We start from the raw sequence: 26,982 nt of genomic DNA, 5'->3' as shown, positions 1-26,982 counted from the left end.
AGCGAACTTAAAACCTCTGGGCAACCTGTGTAGTCCTCCTGTCTGTCTAGAGTTATAAACGTACAGCCTTATTGAAAATGTCCTAGTAGTCCCAATGTGGGCACAGACTGGCGTTCCTGTCTGAGCTGGGAGTACAAGTAGCACAAAAATGGCATCCCTTTTTTCCTCTACAGCTTTCACCAGCTAAAACCTGACATAATTTGTGAATGGAAAATATCACACCTTCTACCTTTTCACTAGTTAGACTAGGGCAATCAGACAATTTTACTGTATTTTCCCCCATGCTTAATTTGAAAAAGAAAGAGTTCTGTTTCCCAAATCTCTGCGCAGGAGCCTGAAACTGGTGCAATTAAATGTTGGCATGCAGAATAACAAGGCTGCTAGTCTTCAATTGAGTTTATGGCTCATTAATCCACTGCCAGACACTCCTGGCGCCTTTATCTCACTCTTGCAGGTTCCTGCTTTCTCCCTTTGTGATGGCTTTTCCGTCTTTCTTCTTTCTGTATTTTCCCCCATCTTGCTCTTGGTAAATAGCTGATACAAAAAAATAAGTGTTGGTCCTCAAAAATAAGTGCTGGTGGTCCCCACGGCAAACCCCAGATCAAATTAGGCACTGTTTTTCCGCATTTTAGGGAATAATATGGTAATGATGCACACACTAAATAGGAGAAGGAGAAACACATTCTAAAACATTATTTGAATAGGATACTAAAAAAAGATATTCTATAAAAGGATTCTAAGGAGATCACAGAAACACAAATGGGTTGAACTAATGAAACATAACGAAGTATAAAAGCCAAGCTGAACCATATTTAATTTAAATCATGAGGCAATTTGATTAACAATTTTTCCAAAACCGTAAAGTTCCAAGAAAACAAAATGAGGGGATGGCTTTATTGATCACGTGTTTCGCACCTAATATATAAAGCAAAAACGTAAAACAATTGGAAAAAAAAGTCAATTGATTACTTTTTTTGTCAATATAATAAATAAAAGCCAAAATAAATACATAGTGAACTGATCATTTAAAATATGGTGATTCGAATTTTAGGACACAATTTTGATTGCATGATGATTGCATGATGTGACAATCTAACAGCCAGGAGGTCAATAAGTAAATAGTTTTAGTCGAAGACACTTCCAAAAGGCTTGCGATAAATAGGGTGGTACTTGAATGGCGGCGTGATTGCTAATTAATAGTTGATTAATTTTAGCATTAGCTTGCTGTGTATTGCTTTGAGTTGACTTTATGTCTAGAGTGACTAGTTTCTGAGAGATGGGAGTCAAAGGGGAATTCTCAGTATTGTTCATTACATCTGTGCTATCACTAAACAATTATGCAGTAGAGGGTATTGGTAGTTTGAGATAAAAATCAATAGGCTCCAAAACAAAGAGACGGGAAGACACAACGAATCCTTCAGGTGCCAAATGATAGGGTACCTGTGAAGATGTCTTTTATCAAGCCTCACCCATTAGACATGGCCAAATGATTATTTGTGTAATTTGTGGATGCAATTTTAACATATTCAATACATCTTGGCTAATCAACCAATTGGACTCTATAAAAGGACAAAAATTGCATCCCCACATTTTAATTTGCCAACCACAGATTGAGTAGTTTTCTTTTGATGTTGTCATAGGTTTTAAGTCAAGAAATTAATTTTCTCATAAAGCAATTATTTTTTAGGCATCAATCATATTATTTTATGATAATATATTTGTTTTCATCAAAAATGTTTTTACTTTTGCTCACGATCAACTTTTTTATGATATATTGAGCCACACTGTTTGCCAATACAGTGCATTTTCTAGTGTACTAGCTAAAGCAAACATAGGAAAGGAGAGCACTATCAGATTTTATATACTTGCAAACTAAAGAAATCAAGCAGCTCTAGTACATATCATTAGAAATGCAATAATACAGCATAGCTTAATAACCATGTGTGCAAATATGAATGTTTGTCACAGATTTATTATATTTAGCATCCATAATCAATGTCTACTTTCTTCAAGAATTAATTAGTTTTTTGCTTTTCTAAATAGATGACGTTTTATATCATTAGCTTATGTATTTTTCCAGGAAATATTTTTTATTTAAAATGTCTTTCTCATTCTACCTTACAAAACTAGCACTGTTGGGCGGACTGCAGAAACATTAAGGGCAGATTTAAGGAAAATGGCGCTGTAACCAGTGCACCGGCACTTTTCTTGCACCCTTTAGCACCCGTCTGCCGCCACCATGTGTGCACCATATCTAAGATACGGTGCACCATGGCGCAGGGTAGGGGGCAATAGCATCAACATTTTTGACGCTATTGTTGTACTGTTCAGGGTTAGTGGCAAAATGTTGGTGCCAATCCTGAACAGTACATAGGGGCCCAGTGTAAACAATGGTGTGCAAATTTTTCGACCCCCCCTAATGGGAGAACGCCCTTTTTCATACATTATGCATGGGGCATGCATAATGTAGCGCAAAGGGTTACAAAGTGGCGCAATGCATGCATTGTGGCACTTTGTAAATATGGCGTGGGGAAAAGGCCTTAGCGCCGCCTTAGCGTAAAACAAAATCATGCTAAGGGGGGGTTAAAGTGGCACTAGGCCCACTTAACTCAGGGCCTAAGTAATAAATAGCACAAAGTGAGTTTTTCTGCAATTCAAGTTTCACACACACCCTGTAATAAAACTCAGATAAGGAGTGTCCCTTCTTTTGACTATTCTATGTACAGAACACGTTATATGTCTGTGACACCCCTTTTGGCATAGACCAGCAGTCTCTGGAGCTCGCTTCCAACACGAGTAAGAAAAGTCACAAATCTCCTACAGTTCCTAAAGCAATGTCTGTTCGTCACTTATGAAACTCATCGTGCCACCCCGAATGAACCAGTAGCTTGCCATAAAAGAACATTCCACTACAGCACCTATGCCAGATAAAATAGGAGGCAGGTATTAATAAGGTTGACTGGGAATTTTGCATCACAACACATAAGCCTTCACAACACTTAAAGATCGCACAACAAACATACACTTCACCAGTGATGTATACAAGACTAACTTGTGGCAAACTGGACCGTGTTTTAGGCCACTCTAGTATAGCAACATGCTACATAAACGTTAAAAACCAAATGATGCATTGGTACTTCTCCAATTAATAAAGTGTCTCTTACTTGAAGAAGACTTCAATCTGGTCAATGTGACCTATATTTATCATGGTTTTGCAAAACCTTAAATTATATTTATCAAGTCACGCTAGCCACCTTGTGTGGTCATGCATTGCTTGGTGATTGTGGAGTAAAGCAGGGCAGCACAAGTTGCTGCCGTGCATTACTTGGACCCAGGAAGGAATTACATGGGTGGTGCATGGGTGTCCCCACTCATCCACTCATGTATTTTGGTGCATTCCCAGATTTACCATTAGTGGTAGACCTGGCTATGCCAACAAGGAGAAAAATGTTTATTTCCCCTCATTCTTTCCTCTTTCTCTGTGTGCTCAAGTCTGCAGCACACATAAAAAGAGTAAGATGTCTCTGATGATTGTTTTTGGGAATAAAAGTCCACAATCCTGTCTACAACGCAGGCACCCTTGCACCATAGTGACTGGGTGCCTGCATTGACACTAGGCAGCAGTTTGTGTGCCAGTGCAGGCAGCATGGACGTCCTTTATGGATCTCCACCCCTGGCTTGCACGTTGCTACCCCTGGCACTGCTTTTGTGACCCCTGGCATCAGAGGTGGCAACTTTGGTGACAGGATCACAGAGGCAGCTCGTCCTTATGGACATCAGTTACGGCTCCACTCTTTATATTCTGTTAATTTTTTATTACACTGATTAATGATAATATATAATTCAATATTAGTGTAATAAAATTGGAGTACAATTAGCAGGAGTACACCCTTCCATGGCTGTCTGCATGCTTCCGAATGAGAGTGTGTTTGTTTGAGAAAAAGTGTTTGTAAGTATGAATTTGTGAGTATGTTTAAATAAGTATGTGTGTGTGAGTGAAGGTGAAATGGAGTGTGATTTCACTTCTGCAATCCCTGGCTTTTCAGCAAATTGATGTCCATGGCAGGCAGAGAGCAGGAATGTGCCATATAATGTTGAATAAATACGGCACATTCCTGCCCTCACCTTTTCACAGTTCAGCAAGGTGGGTTACAGCATTGGTTTGCATGTGAATTTGATAAAAATATGCCTTCAATCCCTAGGCTTTTCAACACTGCACTATGATAACTATTTGCTGCGAGAATTCCTTAAGGTCCACCCAGCACTGCTCAAAGTCATGCTGTGTTCTGCAACCAGGCTGGTTACAGAAGAAAGGAAATATGACCATACCGATCTCCTTCGGCCTTCCTTCAAGTACCTTCCTTTAGAAGTTAAAACACTTTCTCAAAAACTGACAGCAACAATGAACAATGGGACAGATGTATGAAAGCCTTTTCCTAGTCCCAAAAGGCCCAACAGGCTGCTTGGGACCGGGAAAAGGCTTTACCTAATGTAACAATTCTTTTCTGTGGGTTGGTAACCTGTTACTGACTCCCAGAATAGGCGTGCAAGTTGCTATTAGGATGGGGTGTCGCAAGATTGTCCCCTCCTCATAGTGAGTTGCAGGGGGATGTAAGATTGTTTTGCAACTGTGAATGCAGTTGCAAAACAATCATAGTTGCAACCAACTTCAAGTTGGTGGTAACCTATTCGCAAATAGGAAGGCGTCCCCAAGGGACCCCTTCGTGAATGGAAGCAAAAGTATTTTTTCAGAGCAGGTAGTGGTCCCACAGGCCACTGCCTACTCTGAAAAAATTCAAAGAAAACTTTTTATGATTTTTGTTTGAAATGCATCCTATTTTCCTTTAAGGAAAACGGGCTGCAATTCAAAACAAAAAATTGCTTTATTTAAAAAGCAGTCACAGACATGGTGGTCTGCTGTCCCCAGCAGGTCACCATCCCTCTGAGTGCGGCCATTCCCACGTGGGTCAAAAATTGCGACCTACCTCATAATTATTGATGAGGTAGATCATTTGCGATCCCATTGGGAATCGCAAACCGTGTTAAACACACTGTTATACATCCCAGTTTTCGATTTCCTAAAAGCGAGTAGTTAAGATTCGCTATTAGGAAATTGAAAAGCCAAAATTACATGCATCTGGCTCTATGTACGGCAACCACAATATTCTTCTTCAAAATGACCCTCTGGAGTGGACATTATTTGAATTCAGAAAATCTTCTGCTAGAAACGGTTCCTTTAGGAAAGACAAGTCATTAAAGCGGTTGTTGTTTTTGGAAGCACACTCTGGGGAATATTTAAGAGTCCCTAGCACCACCTTAGAGCCACCTTAGCATAATTTTTTTTACACAAAGGCAGCGCTAAAGTGGCATTTTCCACGTGCCAACACATGCATTGCACCACTTTGTAAACCCTTGCACCACATTATGACTGCAATAGGCATAAAGTATGCAAGGGGGTTTTCGGGAGCAGCTGGCTCACAAAAATGGTGCCGTGAAATTTAACAGATTTCACTTCGCAATTTTTGGCATAATATTTAGCACCTGCCGAGAGCAGGTATTAAAATTATGCTCCCATAGAAACCTATGGGTCTCCTTGCACTTTGCAAAATTTGACGCTAATGTAGCAAAGTGCCACAATAACATAAAAAATGTTGATGCTATTGTGCTAACGAGGGCCATGGTGCTTCATATTATAAATACGCCGCAACCATGATGTCATTAGGTGCCGGTAGAGGGGCGTGGAAAAAGTGGCACATCAGCTCTAATGCACCACTTTTTCTTAAATTGGGCCCTAATGTGTGGTACTCCATTTCAACAGCCTTCAAGACAATCACATCCAAGGAACAATTAAAAAATGAACTACCTGGGTTGCTAGCCAAACAGCATTTCACCCAAGCAAGAGATGGCTTGAAGATGTCCCTTGGTTTGATCAAATTCTAAAATGATCTGAACTTTTTGCTTTCAGTTGGCTTAGATGCATATAAGTATAAACTGCAGTTCTGAATTTATATTCATTATAACAGTCATAGGAGTATTGAAAACGTGTTCCCCTTAACCTTTCTGTGTTAGTAAAAATAAAATATGAATTTGTGGTATGAATGTTAAAAAATACTTTGGCCCTGATTTAAGAAAAGTGGCACTGCACCCAGTGCTGCGCCACGTTTGTTGCACCGCTTAGTGCTCCCCTAACGCCACCATGTGTGCGTCATATCTAAGATACGGCGCACCATGGCGGCAGTTAATAGAACCAGGGTCACATTTTTTAACGCTAGTTTGGAGCTTTGCAGGATTAGCGTCAAAAAGTTTGATGCTAATCCTGCAAAGCCCATTGCAAACAATGGAATGCCTCCTTTTAACGCCTGCTCTGAGCAGGTGTTAAAAGTGACAAAATAAATGATGTAAAGAAATCTTTTAGATTTCTTTGTGACATTTTTCGCCCCCCACCAATCCCCAACGGGAGAATGCCACCTTTGCAATCATTATATCTGGTGCAGGAATAATATAGCGCAAAGGGTTACAAAGTGACACAATGTATGCATAGCGCCACTTTGTAAATTATGGCGTGTTGATTTTGGCGTTGTTGAGCCACATTAGCGTGAACAAATTATGCAAATGTGGCGCATAGAGTCACTAGGAGCTCTTTAATATGCGCCTTTGTTCCATATGTTATAAAGAATTTGCAAGTCACTGCGAAATTCTGTGACCAAATGAAGAAAGGTAACTGAAGGCCTTTATCAAATCATGGAACTTTGAGTCGCCTTGTAAATATCCTTTTAGTGTATAACAGGGGACATTTCATTCCTTATGGTACAAGGTCTAAATCTTAACTGGATATCTCCATTGTTGTTGTATGTTATTTAGTTTCCCTCGATGTATGTTTTGTGTGTTACTACGTGATTACTATTCACTGAGCAGTATTCAGAGAGTAAACCATTTGCACTTTACCTGTACAGATGAAACTCGATAGACCTCCGTAGACAACGTCGTCGTTGTCTGGTAGTATAAACGGACACCTTGTCTGTACCTCCAAACAATATTGCTTGCAAGGAATTTTGCTACTGCAGTCAAGTTGTGTGACTTCAAAATATTGGGAACACAGCCAGGCTTTGTAGACAGTCTGCAAAAAGAATGAAAATGAGAAATTAGCTTCAATCAAGTTGTCTGGGTTAAAAAATACTTGCAAAAGCCTACAAAAAGATCATGCACAAACAAGAGTTAAAGCAGAACATTTAAACAGATACATAAATACGTGTTTCCAGTCATTGTAAGTATTAAAATGAAAGCGCCGGGATTTACAAAAACTTACAAATGGAAATTGCAAATTTTAAAAATGAGCTAATAGAGCCACCGTTCTCATATCTAGGCATTGGGCAAATATGTTTTCCTCTTGTAAAGAGGAAAACGGGGATCTCTAGCGTGAACAACAGGTGGCAGTATTTACCCAACAATGATTCGCATTGCTAATTTATTCCATCATTTATGTTATCCTTGGACACTTACAGGGGACATAAGGTTTCTAAATGAACTGAATATATACACATTTTTTACCACATTGTACGCCCTAACTACACAGACTACCACAGGCCGCAAAGTAGGAAATTTGAGACAGGCTGAATACAAAGCCAGGTTTCCCCCAAAGGTGACCTCACAGAATAAAATAAAAAAATCTGTGTTCAGCGCCATCACCCGTTGCTTAAACACAGATATGATTCAGACGTGTGATGTGGTAGAAAATCCAAGCGAGCAACAGGGACCTCTAGAGCAATGGCACTTGGGAAACACCTCGGTGACTAAGCCCCTGAGCAATCTGACGTTGTTTCATGTTTTCATTAATCTGTTTGGCGGCACAATATCGACTGATGAAGGCTGTGATTATGCAGGTTATTGCTGGGTGAGAAGTGCCTTTTACTGCTCAGGGCTCATTCAGAAATAATCGCAAGCTCAGTCACAATATTTCTATCTTTTCCTGGGTGATAAGCAGCAGGTGCCGACTTGTCTTTGTATCCATGAAAGTATTTCCCAGCACCAGTAAAAAAAATCCCAATTAAAAAGCTCACATTAGTCACAGGAAGGGGTAATTTGTCTCACTGATCTCGTTTCCTTCATTTTTTGAGATACTATTCAAATTAGGCGCATTTCTTTTGCTGTACTGCTGTTAATATTAAAGTAGGTTAAATCTCCATAACTGTATTCCTATGCAAGTGACTATAACACACACAAAGCTTATAGTTATGACTCATTTGCCAGGATGTCACAGGTATGGTTGCTAGGTAATTAAATGAAAAAATACCCACTACTCTTTGAGGTTTGAGATCCACGTTACAGTGCTCCGTAATTACAAAACATTATAGTAGCATTGCTTACGTAAACAACAAATCGTAAACTTAAAAAAACCTACATTTTAAGGCTATTTTTTTTTTAAAAAGCAAACATTATTTTTAAACTTTCAAAAAAATCTAACCCTAAGTAAGTGGCTTTCTCGTGTCACCACTGAAATAGTTCTTCAGCTTTGTATATAGTTCATTTTAGTAAACATAACTGGTGCTTAGATGTAACGCAAGTACACATTTTTCATAAGATAACCCCTAAATGGATGTTAGTATCTTGTTATAAAAGCAAAAAAGGTGGGGGACACTTCAGCATGTGCTTTTCTGTGGTACAATATCCAAAGCCCCTGCAGCAATATATGGAATACTGCAAAGACAATGGAAAAACATACTATTCAGGGTGTGGCCTCACTGTACAAGTCGTAAAGGCTGTCTCAATACTTAAATGTTGCTTCTGAAATATGTGGCGATCATCATGAATTTTGATCCTGGCACTCAGCTCACTCATTGCTCCATTCTTCTGAGTCAGTAAATAGAGTATTATTAAACAGAGTCATAGTAAGACAATTTGGGCCATATTTACCAGGAATTCGTGCAACGCAACACAGCAAGCCACCTTGCTCTGCTGTGCTGCTCTGCAAGAAAGTGAAAGGGCAGGAATGCTCTTTGTTTACATTAAACTGTGCTTTTTTGTCCTTTCCTAGTGCTGGCACACTGATGGCTGCCTAGCGACAATGCGGACCCCTTTCTACTGTAGTGCAAGGGTGCCTGCGTTGTATGCAGGGTTGTTTTTGTGCAGGAAGGGACACCTTCCTGTAAAAATCTATTCTCAGAGGCATTGTCCTCTTTCTGTGTGTGCTGCAGGAGGCAGCACACATAAAAGAGGAAAGCATGTTGAGAAATAAGCATATTTCCCCTTGTTACGACTTCTGTGAGGAAGCACAGGATTTTGACAGATTCCCGGGTCTACCACTAATGGTAAATCTGAATATGCACCAAAATACATAGGTGGATGTGTGAGAACACCCATGCACCACCCATGTCACGCCTCTCCGGGGTAGAGTAATGCAAGGCACTGATTTGTGCTGCCTTGCGTTGTTCCAGATTTAACAAGTCATGCAGAGCCATGCAAGGTGGCCTTGCGTGGCTTGATAAATCTCATTTAGACTTTATGTTACCCTTACGTCCCCTTTCGTGGTGCAAAGGCAACACAAAACCTTAATAGATCTGGCCCTTTGTTTACAGTTCTCAGAGATGACAGAAGTGTTGTATGAAGGGCTATAAAGTGAACAAATTATGTGTGGGTAGAACTGGAGAAGGATGTTTTGCTTTAAATTCATTTTCAACAACGTTATCAGTGTTTCAGGAGAAAGATCCCCTGCAGTTTAAGAAAGGCTCTACTCCTTTCTTTATTGGCAGATGATGAGCCTTGCCTAGAAATTGGAGCTAACCAAGAAATCTCTTGAGTTTCCCTCTCACCTGCTGGAATGACAATCATACTGCATGGGGAAAACATATTTAGACATGTTTTTTGATGCACAAGGAATTTGCCTTAAACCACTACCAGGAGAGTTTCCATTGGTCAGTGGTTAATCCCTTATTGTGTTCCAAAAGCTTCCTTTCCATTGATTACCAGTGCCATTGCCACCGGGCAGAAGAGCGAGTAGCTTGATTTTTTTCCTTTCCTGTATGAACTGATTAATTCCTGAAGAAGGTTCTCTAAAAGGAGTTTTGTTTCAGATCTGCAATATTGGCAGTCAGAGAAAGGGCTCTCTGGTACTCACTTACGACAGAAGGGGCCCTTTGCAATGCCCCAGCATTCTTTGACCTAGCTGACTCTGAGGGCCCTTTCCCTTGGACAATGTTGCTTAGACGTGTATAACTCCCTTAAGGGTAGAAATGATAATGAGGTTGCACACGTCACCAATGCTGCCACACCGGCTGTCTGTCAGTTTTACTTGGTCTGAGCAACCTTCGTAGCAGCATTGGGTTGTTCCCCAGAGATGGGGGTTGCATAACTCTAGGCCATTTATTTCTTGTGAAATTGTCGCACAATAAATATCTGTGTGAGAGCTCTTGAGCAGAAGAGTCCAGAATCAGCCATCAAGCTTCTGTGATGTCGGAGATGGAATATTGGTACAGAGGTGAAAAGAATTTAAGAGAGTTGGTCAGAAGAAAGTGAAGAGTTAGTAGTGCAAAAAAGGGACAGAGTCCATGAACCACAGATTATTACAGGTAACTGTGATGAAATCCTTCATACAGATAACTCATGGTGTACCTTAACGTTTATGGTTACTTTGGCAGATCTCAATCAGTTCTGAGAGAGGTCCTAGATCCCAGAAACCTGAGGAGTGTTTCATTGAACCAACATTCCTTTCTCAGTAGTAAAGCTGCAGAAGAGATGAAATGCAGTGACAAATAGTACTTCAGGTGAAATGTACAATTTCAGCTAGTAAGCAGGCTTGTTCTTGCCAAGATCATAAAATGGTATCAAAGTTCAAGCAGTACTCTACTTCTACATGCATGCAGTAGTGGAACACATTTCTGCCGCTGTGATGTATTGCCAGTGTTCCACTTTTCTTATGCATCACTGTGAAATCACTGAACTGCAACTCAGTTCTTTCCCCTGTGGTTACTCTTATTATCGTAGTAAGAGTCCCTACTGAACTGCAATACACTGAAAAAGTTTCCTATTGAATTAAAAAATATATGCTTCATAAAGAATGTGTCAAGTAAAATAAATGAAGGTTATCTAATGTGAGAATGAGGTACCATTTTTATTTGAAAACAAATGGTGCCTCGTCAGTGCTTAATATGTTACAAAAAATAAGTACCAGGGCCCTTGTCGCTAAGCCACTGTAGCTTGCACTACCCATTACCCCTGTCATCGCTACCAATGACAGTTCCAACACAACTACTATACATCACACACCTACAATTGTGACGATTGAGACTGTTCCAGGTCCACAAAGCTATAAGAATGTTTTGGGGAGCAGGTATTAAACATTTTTAATGTATATTGAATTAATAAACAACTACTGTTGTTCTCATCTCTAAATTAAACAAACATCACCATCATGTGGCAGACTGTCATAAGTGTTGGTATTGACAATTAGGTGGCTGTGCTGTGCACCGGAAAACACAGACTCAAATTAAGCACTTAGCTATCTCCTTAAGTACGAAGAAATGCTAGCAAAAAATTATCCAGCATATTCTCAACCTGTTACTCTATCAGCACGTGTGGTTGGCATTATTAAGGTGTTTTTACTCAAGCAAATGGTGGCAATGAGCTACGTTTACATTAAGGTAGTGACATATTGACTAAATATGTTAAGGCAATGCGTTTTTTTGGAGCATATATTGAAAGAACAAGAAACAGAGCAGCAAATGTAAACAAGTATTGACAACCCTAATAAGTTCAGGCTTTGAAATCATGCACAGAGGTATACTCCTGATATTAATATGTGCACCCATATGAACACATAATTATACACAGAACAACATTCTTACAGACATCCAAGCAGACATACCGGTGTCCGCACATATACTATATCCTTCTCAATAGCTTTTCTTCTCCCCCAAATTCACTCCCCAATTTCAGAGATCAGCGATACAATATAAATGAGTAAATTATTTGCAGAAGGTAAAATATTTAAGAAAATGCAAAACTAAAATATGCCTTATGATGCAGCTTACCACATATAACATTTACAGTCTCCTAGAACACAAAAGCAAAGTATTTCTGTGAGAGGTTTTCCACTTACAGATACTACATCATTAAGGACCTGGGTTAAGCTGCTGTTTCTGAGACTAAAACATATTGCTTTGTGACCACAGTGCCCGACAGGATACAAATGTGTCCACCTTACTCTAAGAACAGCCAGAAACAAAAGTAAAAATACCGCAATCCCGTTTTTGAAAGCCACTGTTACAGCTTTCGCAAAATAAATTTCACCAGTCCATGACATCATCATTCACGCTTTGAGCACATGGGCCAATATTAATGGGAAAATGACGGAGCGTGAAAATGCGCCAAAATTGGCAGCGCCACGCTCTGTCATTTTCATAACGCAGGGATGCACCGTATATATAAGTGAATACAGTGCACCCCTGTTTTGTCCCCTGCCCTAAATTTAGCTGCCAGTGCCAACGCAGGCATTCTTGCACCATCGTGCAAGGATGTCTGCATTGAGGAGTGTGATTGTTTATCTGCAAGAAGGGAAACCTTCCCGCACATGAACAATCACTAATGGCGTTCTGGCACTTCTGTGTGTCCTGCAGAAGCAACACAATCAGAAGTGCCAAAGCATAATTTTCAAATGATTGTTTATGTGGAGGAAGGGACACCTTCCCACACATAAACAATAATTTCTGGCATTTTGTTCTTTCTATGTGTGCTGCAGAATGCAGCACACATAGAAAAAGTAAAAAACGAGGAGGAATAAAAGTATTCCTTCTCGTTGTGCCTTGCTAATGCCCGACCTGGGGGTGGCATTAGATTTTGGCCCTGCCTCAGGTTTACGAAATCTTGTAAATCTGAGGCAGTGTCAAAATGCAACAGGTGTTGCCGTGGCACGCACACAGCAACACCCATTGCACGCCCCTCTGATGCAGATAACTGCGTCGGAGGTGCCAATATTTACAAGGAGGTGTAATGCTACAAAAAGTGGCGAACACCTCCTTGTAGATATGGAGAAGAGGTTAGCGCCACTGAAGCGTCACGTAAAGTGACGCTCAGTGGCGCTAGGGGCTCATAAATATGCCCCATTGTTTTGTTTTGACATCACGCACCAATGATATGAGGAAATGGTACATGTTAAATGTGCAACAGCTAAGCTTCATGCATCATGCACACCACTTGCATTCCCTGCACCTGCATTTTTTGTAAACCATCAGTCGTGTGGCCTAGAATTACTGCATTTCTCACCATTTTGTGATTGTCTTATAAATTACAAAAATAATTGCCAAGAATAGAACTAAATCAACAGTAATGCCAACTATTAAAATATAACTTCAGTTAACTAAACATACTCAACTAGGATTTTGGAGAGTTGCATTTAGGGAAAAATAACCAGCTTGGGCGAAAGATTTCATGTGACAACATTTTGATTTTACAAAAAACCTAAATGTATTATATTGTGGTTATGTTTTCATTCTGACATGGATATACTAAAAAGTGTTCACCATTTTCATCTATAACTCCGGCTATATTGCTAAGTAAATTAATATAATGCTTTGCTTCCCTTTTTGCGCCATGCAAGCCCCCATGCAAAACCTTAGTAAGACTAGGCCTGGACGAAATGTTATTTACGCCAGAGTAATCTGAGTAATTTTGGTAATTATGCATTTACTGTTGTGATTTTATGGTGAAATTATCAAAATTATGTGATTATTGAAGTTTAAGTAATTAAGAGTAATTACTTGGGGCAAAAATTCTACCGCAGGAGAACAGGGACAACGAGCTAAGAGATAGCGAGTGGCTGCTTTACCATCTAGTGCTATTTTCTTAGTGCAAAATGCATCTTCAGGCCCATTCTGGATGCAAGGGTGCATTACGCACTAAGAAAATAGTGCTAAATGCTGAAATATGTTTTTCATGTAATTAAACATAATTACAAGTACTTTCACTGTAATGATAAATAATTATACTAGAGAGATTTCCACCAGTTACGCCAACCCCTAAGTAAGACTCACCTAAACCATAAGCACAGACACTCTCATAAACCGTTTGTACAGTCAGCATTCAGAAAAATGAATCGTTTTTGGCTACTTTTGAAAAGTGAATGCTGTTTGAACAACTTAACACTTGTGAATTGAATTACCTAGTTCTTTTACTGCTCCTTTTGCACTGCGCACTAAATGAGGATTCAGTAATGCCTGATAGCCAGATCATTTTCTTGCTTGCCTTGGTGCCTGCACAAACCATAGTACCAGTCTATTAGTTTGCTTCTCTCTGTCATTTTATTTTCAAACATATGTTTGTTTTTATATTGATAAAATGGTCTCCTTTCACTATAACTCAACTTGCCTTCCACATGCTCTCACATCTAGTGTCATTTTGAGTTAATATCAGATGTTAGCTACTCATCTACGCAATGAGATACCGCACGACATCAACCACACAAAACACAGGCCGGCAACTGAAGTTTCCAAGAAAATATTGAAACCTACATTTTAAAAGAATATATAGGATGAACTTTTAGAAATTAACTGGTAAAAATGCACTCCACTAACAACTGCATTGCAGTATAGTCACTTAGAAAATGAATATGGCCTCCTTGCTAGAGATGAACTAGAAAGGGAGGGACAAATCATCAAGGAAAATGCACTTTTAATACAGTATCAATGTGGAAAAGAGAAATAATATGTTTTGGTAGTATTTTGGACTGGTTTGACCCACTGTATTCCATGGAAGTCGTTTAGGGGCGCAGCTGCTACACACGGCTTGCCCCTTGCCACCCCCCGGCAATGTATTTTCGACATCTAGCTAAAGAGGTTGGCAAAAGCAGTGCCAGAAACACAGTGGCAGCACGTCGCTATGGGTAATGGTTGGTGCTCCTTTCTCTTTGTTTTCTCTCATTTTTTTATTACACTGATAGTGAATAATATTTAATTATTCACAATTAATCTAATAAAAGATGGAGTTCAATTACTGGATTAGATCTTCCCTCACAGCTGAGGTAAGCACAAAGAAACCCTTTTTAATGTATGTTGTTTGCATGTTTGAGGGTGAGTGTGTTTAGATAGGCGGGTGTGTGTCTAAGTATGAATGTGTGTATGTGTACGCATGTTGTGAATGGAATTGAGGGTCAGAACAGGTGCGTGACGCCACTTCTGCTACCCCTGGCATTTTGGTGAATTGACGTTCATGCAGTATTCAGCTTACTGAACCATTTTAATGGCGTTATTACTTGGGTCACAATAGGTGGGAAAAACACACGTTTGAGCGCAGCTTGTGCTTCCCCTGTGATGTATATCGGGTGAAAACTTCATTTTAGCCGCACCTGTAACTCAGAGAGAGGTTGTATGAAATAAATGTGAACGAACCAACAAATTAACAGGCTGGGTTAAGCCAGAGCCGAGGCTAGGGTCTGGCTTGGCTGTAAGAGCATGTGCACGAGCGGAGCCATAAAATGTTTGCCATGCAAATCATGCAACACACATCAGGCAAAACTGATATGGTCACTTCAGAATTTTAAAAAGTGTATTTTTTTAAAATGTGAAATCTTTGACATAACACTGCCACCTTATAGCACTGTCCTGAGAAGTACGCATTGAAAGTTGAACATGAACTCTAAACCAATCCTGCAAACGCCGCGTTCTGCGGACAGTGCCATTAGTGAACTTAGAGGCAAGACAGTTATCATGTGAACCTTGTATGTGGCCCAGATTCAGCAAAATTTCACTCTAGTAAATCAAATACAATAGGTTTTTGTTAGAAATTGTGTTTTTGGTTGGCAGTCAGGTTGCCCTCTGTCCAAGCAAGAACCCTCACTCTAGTCAGGGTAAGTCACACACAATCCAAAATCAGCCTGTGCTCACCCTCCGGTAGCTTGGCACGAGCAGTCAGGCTTGACTTAGAAGGCAATGTGTAAAGCATTTGTGCAATAAATCATACAACACCATAGCATAACACCACAAAAATACACCACACAGTGTTTAGAAAAATATATAATATTTATCTGGGTATCTTCAGGTCAAAACGATCAAAGTTGCAATACGAATTTGTAAAGATATCACTGAAAAGTGATAGAGAGTGTCTTAAGTCTTTAGAAAGTAAACAAAGGGGGTCATTCCGACCCTGGCGGTAAATACCGCCAGGGCCGGGGACCGCGGGACCACCGCCAACAGGCTGGCGGTGCTCCCTTGGGCATTCTGACCGCAGCGGTTCGGCCGCGGTCAGAACAGGAAAACCGGCGGTCTTCCGCCGGTTTTCCGCTGCCATGGGGGATTCCGACCCCCTCACCGCCATCCTGTTCCTGGCGGTTCTGCCCGCCAGGAACAGGATGGCGGTGAGGGGTGTTGTGGGGCCCCTGGGGGCCCCTGCAGTGCCCATGCCAATGGCATGGGCACTGCAGGGGCCCCCGTAAGAGGGCCCCACTTTGTATTTCAGTGTCTGCATTGCAGACACTGAAATACGCGACGGGTGCCACTGCACCCGTCGCACATCCTCCACTCCGCCGGCTCCATTCGGAGCCGGCATCCTCATGGAGGGCTGTTTCCCACTGGGCTGGCGGGCGGCCTTTTGGCGGTCGCCCGCCAGCCCAGTGGGAAACCCAGAATGACCGCCGCGGTCTTTTGACCGCGGTACGGTCTTCTGGCGGTTCCCTCCAGGCGGGCGGCTCCCGCCGCCCGCCGGGGTCAGAATGACTCCCAAAGTCTCTTTCAAACACAAAGTACCTGGTTTCTGGTGGAAAATCTCCTCAGAGGGCCACAGGAGAAGAGGTGCGTGGAAAACTGGTGTGTGCATCGATTTCTCCTCAGCACACACGGACTTGCGTCGTTATTTTCCACGCGGGGAGTCGGGCGTCGTTTTCCGGCGCGCGGACAGTCTCTTACTGTGGTTTGCGGGGAGTACCAGATGTCCCGGGTCTGTGCGTGGATTTTCCTGCTTGTTTTCCGGCTGCGCGTCGTTCTGCGGGGCTGTGCGTCGAAGTTTCGATCTCACGGCAGGTGTCGCGTCGATTTCTCCTGCGGAGTCGGGCGGCGTTGTCCTTGCGAGGCCGTGCGTCAAAGTTTTGATCTCACGGCAGGCGTCGCGTCGATTTCTCCTGTGAAGTCGGGCGGCGTTGTCCTTGCGAGCCCGTGCGTCAAAGTTTCGATCTCACGGCAGGCGTCGCGTCGATTTCTCCCAGGAAGTCGGGCGGCGTTGTCCTTGCGAGGCCGTGCGTCAAAGTTTCGGTCGTCCCGAAGACGTCGCGTCGATCAGCGTCGGTGTGCGGCGTTTTTCTTGCCGCGGAGCAAGCTGTGCGTCGAAAAATTAGGCGCACGGAGCGTCCAAGAGGAAGAGATAAGTCTTTTTGGTCCTGAGACTTCAGGGAACAGGAGGCAAGCTCTATCCAAGCCCTTGGAGAGCACTTTTACAGCCAGGCAAGAGTTCAGCAAGGCAGCAGGCCAACAGCAAGGCAGCAGTCCTTTGTAGAAAAGCAGACAGGTGAGTCCCTTGAGCAGCCAGGCAGTTCTTCTTGGCAGGATGTAGTTTCTGGTTCAGGTTTCTTCTCCAGCAAGTGTCTGATGAGGTAGGGTAGAGGCCCTGTTTTATACTAAGTTGTGCCTTTGAAGTGGGGGTGACTTCAAAGAGTGTCTAAGAAATGCACCAAGCCCTCTTTCAGTTCAATCCTGTCTGCCAGAGTCCCAGTAGGGGGTGTGGCAGTCCTTTGTGTGAGGGCAGGCCCTCCACCCTCCCAGCCCAGGAAGACCCATTCAAAATGCAGATGTATGCAAGTGAGGCTGAGTACCCTGTGTTTGGGGTGTGTCTGAGTGAATGCACAAGGAGCTGTCAACTAAACCTAGCCAGACGTGGATTGAAGGGCACAACAAGATTTTAGTGCAAAGAAATGCTCACTTTCTAAAAGTGGCATTTCTAGAATAGTAATATTAAATCCGACTTCACCAGTCAGCAGGATTTTATATTACCATTCTGGCCATACTAAATATGACCTTCCTGCTCCTTTCAGATCAGCAGCTGCCACTTCAACAATGTATGAGAGCAGCCCCAATGTTAGCCTATGAAGGGAGCAGGCCTCACAGTAGTGTAAAAACGAATTTAGGAGTTTTACACTACCAGGACATATAACCACACAAGTACATGTCCTGCCTTTTACCCACACAGCACCCTGCTCTAGGGGTTACCTAGGGCACACATTAGGGGTGACTTATGTATAGAAAAAGGGGAGTTCTAGGCTTGGCAAGTACCTTTAAATGCCAAGTCGAAGTGGCAGTGAAACTGCACACACAGGCCTTGCAATGGCAGGCCTGAGACAAGGTTAAGGGGCTACTGAGGTGGGTGGCACAACCAGTGCTGCAGGCCCACTAGTAGCATTTAATCTACCTGCCCTAGGCACATGTAGTGCACTCTACCAGGGACTTACAAGTAAATTAAATAGTCAATCATGGATAAACCAATCAGTAGTACAAGTTACACAGAGAGCATATGCACTTTAGCACTAGTTAGCAGTGGTAAAGTGCCCAGAGGTCAAAAGCCAACAACAACAGGTCAGAAAAAATAGGAGGAAGGAGGCAAAACGTTTTGGGATGTCCCTGTCAAAAAGCCAGGTCCAACAGTTTTGTACAGCTAACATTCTAAATACATGTATTTGGAGGTGCTTTCATATGCAATATAGAAGAAAAAGGAGGATCAGTAAAATAAAATATTTGCTTAAGATCACATAAAATGATTAAGCCGGGAAGCCACAATTAATCTCAGTTTCCTGTTTTCACTTTGTACAAACCATCCATTAAATGGGTATCTACTTGTGTCTATTTTCTGCCTCAAATAAAAGTTAATGCTTGTTTCCACCTCTTTCTGCATAAAAATAGAGCGAGGATGGCAAGCAAAGACTACATGAAAGTTTGGCTTGTTATGGGCTCGAGGTTCCAATGGGGCCTCGTGCTGATCCAGAGCCAGGTATCAGGCTCAAGCTTTCATCTGCTCGCCCACCTCTAATGTGAAGAAATATGTGTTCTGGGTACCATATGAGAAAGTAAGCCATTTTCATTGCCCAAGTTTGATTTTAATGTAAAGTAAGGTATTCTCTCGTACATGTTTTCTAGATTTTGTCACAATTTAATCAAAGTGTTTCAAAGACTAGTTCCGTTACAATGCAGTTTTCAAGATCAACTCAAAAGTGATGAGTGTTTACATTTATAAAGGGTTTGACAGTCATGTGAATAGAAAAAAGGACCACACAGAAGAAAACACTAAGGGAAATATTGGATAAAGTGGAACGGTTAGCTACCATAAGTCTTAGACATGTGATTAAGTAAATCAGCCCATCAATCCTTCTCTGGGAGGTGGAAAAAACACAATTTGTGATCCTTGTTATCTTTTTGATAAAAAGGTAATTTTATTGACGAACGTCCATAAATCTTGATTCTCTTAACTTCATACAAATTATTTCCGACAAATAGCCAACTGGTGTTTCACTTTTACATAAATAATGAATCAATTGTCCTGTTCATGCAACAAATTTATTTTAAAAAGGCTGCCAAAGTCACAGTCACCTAATGTAATTCAATATGTGGTTAATAGGAATTAAACTGTTAAAACGGTGTTGGATAAGTAATAAGCACATATTAGAAGATAAGCACCAGACAATGACAATGTGCTGCAGGAGATTAGATAATAAAGAAAATGTGAGATATTATCTTATCATAGGATATTACAGCACTGTTAGAAAGTGGGTTATTAGTAGTGATAAATAGGGACCTACCACTAGTAATAAGGCCACAATCACAATGTAAGGCTCAGTCAGTGTCTCAATAAATGAATCCCTTGCTCAACCCCTGGTAGCTGGCAATGAGAAGGCAGGCTTAACTTAAGAGACTGGTGTGTAAAGCAATTAAGAACGACAATACAATAAAAAGTAAAACACAACACACAATAAAAATCCTGCATCAATTTATAGCAATAGAGAACATTATTATCTTTAAAATTACAGCAAAACGAATAAATTCTCATGTAGGGAATCAGAGATATGAATTTTTAAAGAATAAATTTAAAAAAAAGTGCTTTCCAGTGCCTAAAAACTAATAGTACAAAACAGGGACATCTGGTCTCACTTGACCAGGACCAAGTCACAATGTGAGGCCAACGGGAACGGAGCCCTGCTCGGATACTCTGAGTGGGAGACCTCGGTCAAAGGTTTACCTTCAGACTTAGATGTATTTCTGGAGCTTTTTTTCTTGTCGTCAGCAAGGCTCCTCGCCAGACCTGGATTCGATGCAACGTCATCAGCTTAGCTCAGGGTGGGCTGCTGGTCAACTCCTGGAAGTCTCATTGATGGGAAAAAAGCTCCGGAGCTTCAACGGGATGAACTTGAAATTCAGGCCAGGTCGTGGTTCGACGTTGGCGGTTTGACTCTCGTCAATGGGTTGGTCACCTTATGGAGCTTTTTTCCAAATGTTCGCCCGTCTTCTCCAAACTTCTGGATCTCCTTCTTCCAGAAGTCCTCCTTTGGGTCTCCAGTGGTCGCCAAAACACCAATCCAAGGGTCTAGCAGGTCTGAGATCATCCTTGTGATGTTGGGACTGTGCCCGGCAAATCCTCGAAAGTGCAGCTGAAGGTGGTTAGCTTGGTTCTCCTTGGTGGGGATGTTGCGGGTGAAGCTCCTTTACCCTGTTGCTGTCAGGGATACCACTCCTTCCCTCTCTTGAAGGAGGTAGCTGTAGTTCCAAAGTGTGCAGCAGTTGCAGACATGCAAAGTGCAGTCCTTTCGGATGCAGAACAGGGTTCCAGTAGGGAAGTATTTTTTTTCTTTATAGTTCAGGCAGTGTTCTGAATCACTGGGCAACTCTCCCATATTTATGCAGTATTCCTGGGCTGGCATGGAGGGGGTCACCCCTGGCCAATGGGGTGCAGGGTGCCACCCTCAGGGGTGACCACTTCCTGTGAAGTGTGGCAAAAATAAACCCCGGGAAGCATTGCTCTTTAAAAATCCAAGATGGGGTCATTCTCTCCTTGAGCTCAGGATCTGGCCAAGCCATCCCACCTAACCTTTATTCCCCCTTTGTCTCACTGTCTGGGAGCAATACACAAAGACCAACTTCCAGCTACATCTAGTCATGTGACCCATGATACAGACTACAGTTCGTTGGGACAAGAAAATGCCAACTTTCTAAAAGTGACATTTTCAGAATTGTGTCTTAAAATCTGACTTTGCCATTAAAAAGGTTTTTAACGTATATTTCCTTAGATTCCAAATGTGAACTTCCTACCTGCTTCCAATTTAAAGTTAACTATTATTGCATGTAATAAGGTACTCCAATGTTGTCCTATGGGAGAGGGAGGTCTTGCCATTTTCCACTACTTTGATACGTAAAAGTTAAAAAGTGCATGTCCAACTTTTTAAATGCACTGCACCCTGCCTTCTGGGCTGTTTAAGGACTACCGTAGGGGGTGACTTACATGTTTTAAAAAGGAAGCATTGGAGAGGGAAATTTTTTAATTTTACCAGGTCGATATCGCAGTTTAAAACTGCACACACGGGCTGCAATGAAGGCCTGAGACATGTTTAAAAACCCTACATAAGTAGGTGACACAACCAGTGCTGCAGGCCCACTGGTGGCATTGATTTTACAGGCCTTGGATACCTGTAGTACTACTTAACTAGGGACTTACACATAAGTTATGCCAACTGTGTGTAAGCCAGTTCCACCATGTTTAAAAGGGAAAGGGCAAACACTATAGCACTGGTTAGCAGTGGTAAAGCATGTAGAGTCCTACAAACCAACAAAAACAGGTTCAGAAAACAGAAAAGTGAAGGCAAAATGTTTGTGGATGACCATGCAGAAAGAGTCAAGTCCAACATCAAACTTTTTAGTATTTAAACATTCTAGCTTTATAAACGGATTGAGTTCCTGTTTTGGTCTCACTGGGTGCCTTGAACACTCTATGTTAGCTCTTTGGTGGCAGCATACTCATGATTGGATATCCCATGGGCCCCGATACACGTAGCCCCTAAATTTACTCTAGATAGACACAGCCTGCAATCAATGAACAGCCACACCTGCTTCTAATACAGTGGTTGGCTTCCTTTTACTTTTTTTTGTTTTCTTTCTTAAGTTATCCCCAAAATGTGGCCACATTTTATGCTGCTGTCTCTGCTTGCCAAATGTATAAATGAGAATAACGCCTGTTTCTGTTTTGATGATCTTGTCAAGAACTGTAAAAGCATTTTGTCACAGGTATTGTTAGTTACTTTATGCTATTCACTGCCACTGTGCTTTCCTTGTGTCATGTTGTAGGTGGAATCTTCAGGAGCCATTTTTACTTATAATTATTGTAAGCCAGGAAAGAATATTGGCACCTTCTTTCTAGCTTGCTGATAATATTTTTGAAATTATAGAATTTTCTCTGGTGGGATGAACAAATAAACATAGTGTCATTTTTGCATTCCTTGATTAGTTGTGCCTCCTTGAAAAATGCTTGTGTTGTGGTAAGCAGGTGTCTCAGAGGACCTGTCATTTAGTACTGATTCTATGAGGTTGTGCTTAACAAAGAAATTGGCAAACACCATTTGGCACCATCTCAGTTAGAAATAATTTCATAAAAGTTACAGCAGCTGATGACAAGTTATGTGTGCATCTGAGCTAATCACAACAGAGGCCATGTGCACAAACTGATCCGTATGCATAAACAAATGGAAACTTAATCCCACATGTGCAAACAGAAATGCACAAATCAAATAATGCATTGGTACTCCTTGCTCATGATTCAGCTCAGGGCCACTGTTCAGGAGTCTATTGGGTAGTTTCATTGGTTGGGGGAGGATATTTCAGCGAAGTCCTTTGTGAGTGCATCAAACTACTTATTATTCTTGCTTCAAGAGAAAACACATATTGACACGATGACAGTGAACCCCCTCACTTGAAAGACCCAATGTGATCGATTATAAACAATACTTCAGGGACACACTGCATGAACAGTTGCAGGGAACTCTTTGAAAGAATCTTGATGGCACGGATGACAAAGTACAGTAACTGGATCTCATCATTAACTGTGTGCTTAAGAGACATCCTGGCCTGTAATATTCAATTGGCCAACGAAAATCTGCATTTCATTGACAACCAGTGACTTATCTCCAAACTTTTGAAAAGAAAAGTCTTAAGATTCTGGTCTAGGTGACTACAAGGACATCAGAGAACATGCAATGACTCGCAATCCAGACTTCAAGGACTAAGGTAAGCCAAAATAATGTTGTTAAGAACTAAGTAAAAAACTTTACAAACCAGTTTTAACCTACATCATGGGGTGTATGCCTTTCTAAAATTTACCTTTTGATTCAGAACTTTACAGTCGCATTTTATGACAATATTATTCATTTGGCAATTTGGCGATTCTGTTGTTTTTGCATCAACCTGTGTTCATGGTCTCCCTCTGATTCTTGAAATCTCTAAATTAGGCCCAGGCAAAATGTTAATGACATAGGCGTAATTCACATAATATTGAGAATTTCACATTACGCATGATATATGAAATTAAAAAAATTACACAATGAAGCCAGTTGCATAATTATGCCATAGTTCACAGTAAAAACATAGCATGGGAGCGCAGGAACAAAGTCAACAACCAGAACAGGAGTGGCTGTTGTTCGAAGCAATTGTGTTTTTCTCATAATATTTTAGTTTGAGTCAGAAATGTACCCAGGGGTGCATTTTCACTTACTATAGTGCTAAATGGTGGATTTTGCTTTCTTGTAATCCCTCGTAGTTTTTCATAACTTCCCCCAAATTTTACATAATTATGAGAAAGGAAATTGTGCATAGTTTACCTGAATTACATTTTAGTTCAGAAATACAAGCTATGGCTTTTTAAGTTTTGATTTGAAGCAGATACACTTAGGTATGGGTAAACCGTTGCCTGTTGGTGAGTACATGTCACATAACCCTCACCTAAACATGCAATAGAGAAACTGTTGTTGTATATTCTCTGCACATTTTGACTTGTAAATATAGGCTAACAGCAAACAGTATTAGAAACCATAATTATTATGCTAACTATGTTAATGGTAATAACAATAACAGCAACAAACTAAAAACAACAAAAGAACAGCAATAAACCAACAACAAAACAAAAACACAATAATAATAATAATAATAATAACAATAACAATAATAATAATTATGATGATGATAATGCATCCATCACATTCCTATTACAGAATAAACGAACTCTAATCGAGCTTCCTATCTCAGGGGGCTGCACACTAATTTGTGCAGACACTATAAGAAACTGTAGCCAGTCATGGTTTTCCCCGGTGTTCACCAGCTTCGGGAGCTACTTGAGCAGATGGGGAGCATGCACTCCATTTCATTAAAAAAAAATGGCCAGTGCTCTTCTGAGCAAGTGGACCAGCGATTCAAGGGGTCTCTGTGACCCTCCGGGACTCCTAATAAAGAGCAGTCTGGGAACTCACAAAAACTACACAGACAACATCAAAGGCATTCCCTCATTTGCATGGAGTGACAGCTACATGCAAATGAGGTGACACCCCCTTCCCTTTAGCTGGCACGTGCGTGCATAATACCTCTTCCAGAAGGGGGGATGAAAGCATAATTGCCCTTTTCTGAAATACAGAAAATGCCCGGAGCGTGAAAAGCAGGTACAATCATTAGTTCACTTTCAGGACACTTGCATAATCTGGCCCAAGGACTGTAGCATTGTGGGTACAAGTAAATTATGTATCTAGAAATGTTGACGTAGGGTTTTATGAAAGAGGCGCTTTACAATGAACATACAACGACAAACACACCGTATTTCCACGTAAAGCACGTACAATACCTGAGACGTGGAACTGAGACTGTCTTAATTTTTTCCTGTTACGAGCTCTGTCTGTTTCCATCAAGTTCCCCTCGGCAGGCCTTTCTCAGAATGGCTCAAGCATACAGAATAAATTCAAAGCCACAAGCATCCGCCATCAATACAGGATAAACGAAAAAAGCAACGTCGACAATCAATTTCCCTCTGATTTACTGACAATTCCCTTCAGCTCGGCAATTATGTCTGTTTCTTGCACTCTAACCGAACCGACCTCCTAAGACGCGTGTAAAACACGTCCCGGCTTCTCTGCGGGAGGGGACTGCGCAATTTGTGCTTATCTTCCCGTGAATGACTTTGTCTGGAGAAGATGAAGAGAACGGATGGAGCTGGCCCGCTTCCAGCCTTCAAACCGGGCTTGTTGTATAAGCTAGGCACCGATGGCATGGAATGAATTTAACACAACAGGAAAGCGATGTTCAATGCAGGCGCGGCAGCCGGCACGCTGTCTCCATACACAGTATTTAGGTGTCAACGCAATGATCCGGCCTCGCAGAAATCTAGGATGCTCCGAGTTCACTGGCGCCACACCGCTGTACACACAAACCGAGCTGCGACCGGCCTTCTTTCGGAGGCGAGTTAACAACTATCTCCTACAGAAAGAGTAACAGTTATCACCGCTTCACGCCGGCTGATAAAAATGTAACCTTCAGTACGCTCAATAGAGTGCGGCAATCCGCGGCAAAAGGCACAGCAGGGTTGCATTTCAGGGGCAAGTGAGGCAGGCGTTCACAATCATTTATACAACAAAGCACCGGCTTCATGGGGGCTTGGGGGAGTAGAGGGCTTGCCCGGTCTCCCCCCCGGCTTGTCGGGCGTCCGTGGTACAGTCCACGGCCCGAGTTTTTTAGGGATTGGTTGGTAGGGCAGGATAAGGCGGGCTTTGGGCAAGGGTATATATGGCAGGGGCTGGGTGTGGGCGGCCTCTTTGGCCGTCGTCACACCCAGTAGGCGTGTTGTGCTCGTGTCAGAGGGTAGGTGTGTGGTAGGCGTTTTTCAGCTGTTTGGAGTAAAGTGTTGTTTGGTGTTTCACGGTGCGTCATATTGAAGAAGGTAGTTATTAGTAGTGGTATTCCGTAAAATTATGGAGCCCAGTAAGGTAGTGCAAGCCCTAAAAATTCTGCAGGACGAGGGCAGGGAGGACTTGATAAAAGAAGGGGTTTTGGAGGAGGCGTGGGTGGGCTTAAGGAGACCAAAAAGGCTGTCTTCTAGAGGAGTGAGCGCGGCGGTTATCGCGTGCTCATCCTCACCTCAAAAATGTAAAAAATTTAAGGCGAAGAGCGCTGAGGGCAGGAAGGCGTCGCGCTCACCTGATGAACGTTTGGAGACTCCAGCGAAGGTCCAAGGGAGCCCGACGTGGTTTGCGCGCAGCAGGGGGGCTGGGAGGTCATCGCGGCGTTCGGGGGGCTCTTTAGCCCGGCGGGTTGCGGCTGGGGGGAGAGGGGCGGCCCTCTCGAGTGCGGAGGCGGTGCTGGGGAGGCAGGGGGCGCAGCGTGAAGGTGTGCGCGAGGGAGGGGCGGGGCGCATCAAGTCAGTTGTACAAGCCCAACTGACTAAAGAAAGAGTCAGGCGTCCGGCAGCCATCTTAGAGGAAAGACAGTTAGGATGCATGCACAAAATGGCGGCGCCCATCGAGGAAAGGGAAAAGGTGCCGGTTTCACTAAAATCGAAGCGGAATGCGGTGGATGTGGAGGCTCAGGAGCAATTTATTAGGTCAGAGGATGTGATCCTGATATCCGATGAGGAGCAAGAAGGGTTTGAGGCTTTTGGTTTAGAATTTGGTGATGGAGAATTGTTTTCTGATAGTCAGTTTGTGGCAGGGTTTGAGGGTTATGGTTTGGTTGATAAGGATTCATTGGGTAGTTTTCCCGGGGAGGTGAGGAGGAAGAGTGTGGTTACTGAAGCAGGTTTGGATTTAGGTGAGCAGGTTGAATTTGTTGATCAGGATGGGGCTATATTTAAAGGTAGAGTTTGGGGTAAGTCTAGTGGTGAATTGAATAAAGGAAAGTTTCAAGTTTTACAGGAGGTGAGGCAGAGAGATGTAGAGGATGTAGGCGTTGGGTGTGGCGCTCCTCGGTTTCAGGGCGGACTGAAGGGGTTGACGGTGCATCGGGAGGC

General features: G+C 42.2%; 1 long non-coding RNA gene across 1 annotated transcript in view; it reads right to left on the bottom strand.

The window, feature by feature from the left end:
• Positions 1–25,716, bottom strand: part of LOC138249977 (uncharacterized) — a 151,591-nt gene extending 125,875 nt beyond the window's left edge. Inside the window, exons 1-2 of the long non-coding RNA XR_011194874.1 lie at positions 24,829–25,716; positions 6,946–7,117 (exon numbers count right to left, since the gene is read on the bottom strand). This is a non-coding gene — a long non-coding RNA (uncharacterized lncRNA). The remainder of the gene's footprint in view (positions 1–6,945; positions 7,118–24,828) is intronic.
• Positions 25,717–26,982: the final 1,266 nt, after the last annotated feature.

This window comes from Pleurodeles waltl, chromosome 8 (genome assembly GCF_031143425.1).
Source record: "Pleurodeles waltl isolate 20211129_DDA chromosome 8, aPleWal1.hap1.20221129, whole genome shotgun sequence".
In the NCBI taxonomy this organism is placed as follows: Eukaryota; Metazoa; Chordata; class Amphibia; order Caudata; family Salamandridae; genus Pleurodeles; species Pleurodeles waltl.
This window is presented reverse-complemented; position numbering and strand designations above follow the sequence as displayed.